Below are 6,588 nucleotides of genomic sequence, written 5' to 3' on the forward strand. Positions count from 1 at the left end.
TTTTAGATTTCAGGGACCTTTGTAACACTTCAGTGACAGGCACACTGGCTATATGCTAAGACTACCAAGGACACAGAAAAGACATGATGGTTGTTACCACATTGGTTTGCATTTTACATTGTGCTATAGATTAGAGACAGGAGGGCTAGTTCTGTCTTGAATTATGACTTAGAGAAGGCATCGGGTTGTGGGTTGGTGAAATACCACAGTCAAGTTGGGGCATCACAACCCCAGAAAGAAGGCAGTAGATAATTTGGAGGGAGTTCAGAGACGAGCAATGAGAATGATAAAAGTATTGGAAAACATGACTTTATGTGGTGAGATTGATGCACTAGCCTATACATCCATAAAAGTAGTTTGCCAGAGTGATGACTAAGATGATAACATGATAATACTTGAAAAGCCTAAACAACCAAGGAGCAGGAAGATGACTAGAGTTGGAAATCTTCATAACTTAGAGATGAATAATTAAGGCTTTCAAAGATGAGAAAGGAAGAATTAGTCTGAATATCAGGAAAACACTGTGCTTACAAACAGCTTAATTAACCTAATAGAGTTTTTTGTTTTTTTTTTTTGCTTTTGCTTTTATCAAAATCACATGATTGCTCTTAGATTATGTGATGTATTTGAGAGAGGAGGACATACAGCCTCTGAGGTAGGAATGTGGTAACTCCTCAATTACTATCTCTTCTGGGACAACAGAGTCTTTAGAGGGAAGGCCTAGCAATGAAGAACTAACCAAGACTACTTACTGTAACTATGGTGTTGAGGCCAATCTTTCATAAATAACTAGGAATTGAGTATATAAAAACATCTGACATTTTTATATAAGTCCTTTTTATAGGAATATGAAATAGTTGACATAAACACTGAAGACACATAAAGTACTAAAATATCGTAATTCCTAATTCTTTGAAAATTGCTTGGTCTATAAAAATATGTTTGAATCCCTAGTCTTCAGTTTCTTCTTCTATAAAAATAAGTGCCTGGGATGAGATGACACAATTTCTTACTTCTTATATTTAGAAGAGATTACAGCATACTCTTTCTAAGTCACTCTTCTTTTACTTAAAACTGAAGTTTAAAAACAGACTTTAGGGACCAGCAGATGGCATAGTATTATGTTACTGGATTCCCACATGGCTGACCATGGTTCGAGTCTCAGACTCAGTGGCTTAAACATCACACTGGACACATGTCCCCGGAGGAGAATGAAGGGATGGCAGTGTGACCATCCCTCCTGAGGGGTGATTTCTCACTTTCCCTTTCCCTGTCTCTGTCTGACTCCCTCCAGGGAGTGCACATGATGCTCTAAGGCAAAAAACCTCTAAAGGAAACAACAACAACAAAACACTTTCGCCACCCATTTCTTTCTCTCTTCCAAGTGTCTTATGAATAGTGTTTTCCATTTTATTTTCAATCATATGATTTCTTATAGCAGTTAACAACATTTTTCTTTTCTTTTTTCTTTTCCTTTCTTTCTGTTCTTTTCTTCTTTTCTTTTTTCAAGGTTTTTCTCATAGGGCAAGTACACTCACACTGACACTAACAGGAGACAGACAGGGGAAAGTGAGAAATCACCCAGCAGGGGGGATGGCCTTGCTGCCATCTCTTTTCCTCCAGTTACCTCTTGAGCTTTTGAGTGTGCATGCACACACGCATACACACCCACCTACACACACACCCAGCATGATTCTCAAGCCACCAGGTCAGAGACTCATACTGTGGTCAGCCATGTGGAAGCCCAGTCCTTTTAAGCACCACACCACAGGCTGGCCCTGCAGCAGTTTTCTTTGTAAAGAACTAGAAAGTCCCTATTTTAGGCTGTGCATGCCCCATGGTACTTGTGGTAGATACTTATCTCTGCTGTGGTTGTGAGAAAGCTGCATAGATAATACGTAGACAAACAGATGTGCTGTGTCCCTATAAAACTTTGCTTATGGTGGCAAAAGTGAATTTCCTATTGTTTCCATGGATGGTAAAAATTGCTCTTTTACAATGTTTTTTTCTTTTTTTAACAAAGTGTCATGGTGTCGCTACCCTGGCTGAAAAGAGGTATGCCACCATGCCTAGCCTTTAGGCTGGGCCAGCATAGAACTTGGTCCCAGCCAGAAAGACAGTTTCAGCGATGCGTGCCGCCACAGTTGGGCCTACTCTTCTCTTTATATTTCTACGAACCACTTAATAATGTAAAATATATTTTAGCTCGAGGGGTATGAAAACAAGCAGTGGGTTGGATTTTCTAACCCAATCAATCTTAGGAATAGTGTTTTCCATTTTATTTTCAATCACATGATTTCTTATAAGACTTAGCATCTTTTGCCTCTAAATTTGACATATTAAAATCTCAGAATAAATGGAAGTTAAGGAAACAAAGTCCTTCAGCCATAATGGGACTGACAGAAATTTATGAAAAGCAATGATGATGACCCTGGTGGTGACAAGAAAAATATGTCATCATTATACAGACTTACCCTGGGGCCTCTGTAAATTACCAACTACATTTACCTCACTGAAATAATCAGGTAGGTTTTCCAAAAAAAAAAAAAAAAGAACAAAGGAAATGACAAATGAAAATGTTCCCTGCTTACCCTATGCTTTTCTTTTTTCAGCTTTTTCTAAATTAAAAAAAATATTATATATGTTTGAATCCCTAGTCTTCAGTTTCTTCTTCTATAAAAATAAGTGCCTGGGATGAGATGACACAATTTCTTACTTCTTATATTTAGAAGAGATTACAGCATACTCTTTCTAAGTCACTCTTCTTTTACTTAAAACTGAAGTTTAAAAACAGACTTTAGGGACCAGCAGATGGCATAGTATTATGTTACTGGATTCCCACATGGCTGACCATGGTTCGAGTCTCAGACTCAGTGGCTTAAACATCACACTGGACACATGTCCCCGGAGGAGAATGAAGGGATGGCAGTGTGACCATCCCTCCTGAGGGGTGATTTCTCACTTTCCCTTTCCCTGTCTCTGTTTGACTCCCTCCAGAGAGTGCACATGATGCTCTAAGGCAAAAAACCTCTAAAGGAAACAACAACAACAAAACACTTTCGCCACCCATTTCTTTCTCTCTTCCAAGTGTCTTATGAATAGTGTTTTCCATTTTATTTTCAATCATATGATTTCTTATAGCAGTTAACAACATTTTTCTTTTCTTTTTTCTTTTCCTTTCTTTCTGTTCTTTTCTTCTTTTCTTTTTTCAAGGTTTTTCTCATAGGGCAAGTACACTCACACTGACACTAACAGGAGACAGACAGGGGAAAGTGAGAAATCACCCAGCAGGGGGGATGGCCTTGCTGCCATCTCTTTTCCTCCAGTTACCTCTTGAGCTTTTGAGTGTGCATGCACACACGCATACACACCCACCTACACACACACCCAGCATGATTCTCAAGCCACCAGGTCAGAGACTCATACTGTGGTCAGCCATGTGGAAGCCCAGTCCTTTTAAGCACCACACCACAGGCTGGCCCTGCAGCAGTTTTCTTTGTAAAGAACTAGAAAGTCCCTATTTTAGGCTGTGCATGCCCCATGGTACTTGTGGTAGATACTTATCTCTGCTGTGGTTGTGAGAAAGCTGCATAGATAATACGTAGACAAACAGATGTGCTGTGTCCCTATAAAACTTTGCTTATGGTGGCAAAAGTGAATTTCCTATTGTTTCCATGGATGGTAAAAATTGCTCTTTTACAATGTTTTTTTTCTTTTTTTAACAAAGTGTCATGGTGTCGCTATCCTGTCTCAGTCACCTGGCTGAAAAGAGGCATGCCACCATGCCTAGCCTTTAGGCTGGGCCAGAATAGAACTTGGTCCCAGCCAGAAAGACAGTCTCAGCGATGCGTGCCGCCACAGTTGGGCCTACTCTTCTCTTTATATTTCTACGAACCACTTAATAATGTAAAATATATTTTAGCTCGAGGGGTATGAAAACAAGCAGTGGGTTGGATTTTCTAACCCAATCAATCTTAGGAATAGTGTTTTCCATTTTATTTTCAATCACATGATTTCTTATAAGACTTAGCATCTTTTGCCTCTAAATTTGACATATTAAAATCTCAGAATAAATGGAAGTTAAGGAAACAAAGTCCTTCAGCCATAATGGGACTGACAGAAATTTATGAAAAGCAATGATGATGACCCTGATGGTGACAAGAAAAATATGTCATCATTATACAGACTTACCCTGGGGCCTCTGTAAATTACCAACTACATTTACCTCACTGAAATAATCAGGTAGGTTTTCCAAAAAAATAAAAAAGAAAAAAGAACAAAGGAAATGACAAATGAAAATGTTCCCTGCTTACCCTATGCTTTTCTTTTTTCAGCTTTTTCTAAATTAAAAAAAATATTATAGTAATAATAATCCTATTTCTACGCCTCAGAAGAGAAACAAAATATGTAAATACTTCCATAGCCACCTAAACCTTTCTGGATTTTTAAATCATTCTGGCATCATTCAGCAGGCTAGACAATCTGTTGACAGGCATTGGGCATTCCTTTTTACTTCTAAGTCATTAGGATGTAAATGAAATGTTACTAAAATATGAGAATTAAAGCAAATAGGGGTGAAATCACAATTAGGATTAATTAGGTATTCCTGCAAATCAGAATGTCCTTCAGAATGGCCTGTAGAGATAATCACTGTGAAAATAAGCCACAATCTCAAATGAGTGTGCAGAGATGAAATGGTCATCTCGATGGAATTATTGTCTTCAAATTGATGCCTTAGTTGGTGACTCATCAGCATGGCAGCATAAATGCTTACTCTACATTGTCTGGTAGAGAAGGGACAGCTTTGGTTCCTGGTGCTGCCACTTCACTTAAGTAAAAAAGGGCACCAAAATGAATACATGTATATCTTAGCAACTAAATAAAAATTATTTTACCTTTCAGCTTTATATGGTTTAGTAAAAATAAGTTGAAACTTTACAATTGCAACTTTCATCCAGATTTATAGAAACAGTTTTATGTTTTTCAGTGTCTTTTAAAAGGTTTACAGCATCAAAGCTGGCAGTATTTAATACAGTCAATAAATAACTGCATTGGAAATTTAAATGTTTGTATCTCAAAAGGTAGTGCATTCAACCCCTTGCGGGAGAAAATATTTCAGAGTACATGCATAAAAGGAAAGAACAGTTATAAGGCCAGTTGAATTACTACCATTTTCTAAATCACATGAAGCAATAAGAATTTATAATAAAAGAATATTGTCTCTGCAAAATGCATTGCAGATTTTGATCACTGCCACTAGCTTAACTGCAAATTCCATATCACCACAGATAGTGTGTAGTCAAATGAGAAAATAGTGCCAATTTTAAAGAAAATGCATACTGATTTTCATAAATTTATATGGGTTGTGAAATAAAATTTGATTAGTTCTCAGATCTCTAGGAAAATAGAAATGGAAAATACATAAATGGGGAGACACATGCTAAAGTTTAAGAATAAACAGAGTTGATTGACTCCAAATATGAAGCATTTAAAGAGTTAACATAACATAAGATGGTCAAGAAAGTAGAGATCAGGAGAGGAAAAGCAAAATACAACCAAATAATATGAATATTAGGATCTTCTACTCCACTTCTAGATAGAGTTATGCCCCATAAAGATTATTGAAAATAAAAAGCTTAGTCTAATGTTTAAAATTGTAGACTCCAGAGCCTGGATTCAAATCCAGTCTCCGCTATTCATTTGTTGTGAGTTATCAGGCAAGTTACTTGATCTTTTTGTGCCTGAAATTCATTTTTAAGTAGGAGTAGTACTTACTCCCAAGGTTATAATGAGAGCTTATTGAGTTAATTTGTAAGATGCTTAAAATGGTGTTTCACTGAGAAAAAAAGCTAAGTAATTGAAAGAAAGTGACAAGGAAATAAAAGTTTGTGCTGTTAAACTAAACTATTCTGACCTAAAATGGCTAACGTACTCCCACATTTGGATTACTCTGGATAAACCAGGATTGTACCTCTTAGGCAGTTTTTGTTTGTTTGTTTGTTTTTTAATATTTTCAAGCTGGTTACTAAGTTACAGCCAATCACACTAGTCACATTTCAGCGGGTCACAGAAAGCTCACCTTGTAGGCTGTTTGTGCGGCCTACCCTTCACCAGTCACCAATGATTTCTCTACTTCACTCCCTCACTTACGTTTTTGTAGGACACTTTCCCTTTATTTACTGCACAGGTCACTTTCTTGTTCTGCCCACGTATATTCCCTGTAAACCACGTGGCTAGCTGTCCTCTTTTGGAAGCCATCTTCCAGGAGGCTGTCTGATTTAAGTTGCCTGCCCTTTGTTTAAAAAAACTCTGTTAAATTTTGGCTTGTCTGAATTTGTTTTTAACAGTGCTTGCTATTCCTTTTAGAGCCTCCTTTTCATTTAGTATCCAGGTCCCCTAGGTGATCACAGCAGTTCTTTGTGCCCACTTCAACCCCTCTTCTCAGTAAACTTTCCTTCCCTACTATCAAATTATGGGGTTTTTTTACATTTCTTTCTTTTTGTTTTTTTTTCAGCTTGCTAAATCTGACAAGCTACTAGTAAGAGCTAACGCTTTTGAAGTATAAACTATATTTTAGATGCAATGTCA

This window comes from Tupaia chinensis, unplaced genomic scaffold, assembly GCF_000334495.1.
Source record: "Tupaia chinensis unplaced genomic scaffold, TupChi_1.0 Scaffold000576_2, whole genome shotgun sequence".
NCBI lineage: Eukaryota > Metazoa > Chordata > Mammalia > Scandentia > Tupaiidae > Tupaia > Tupaia belangeri.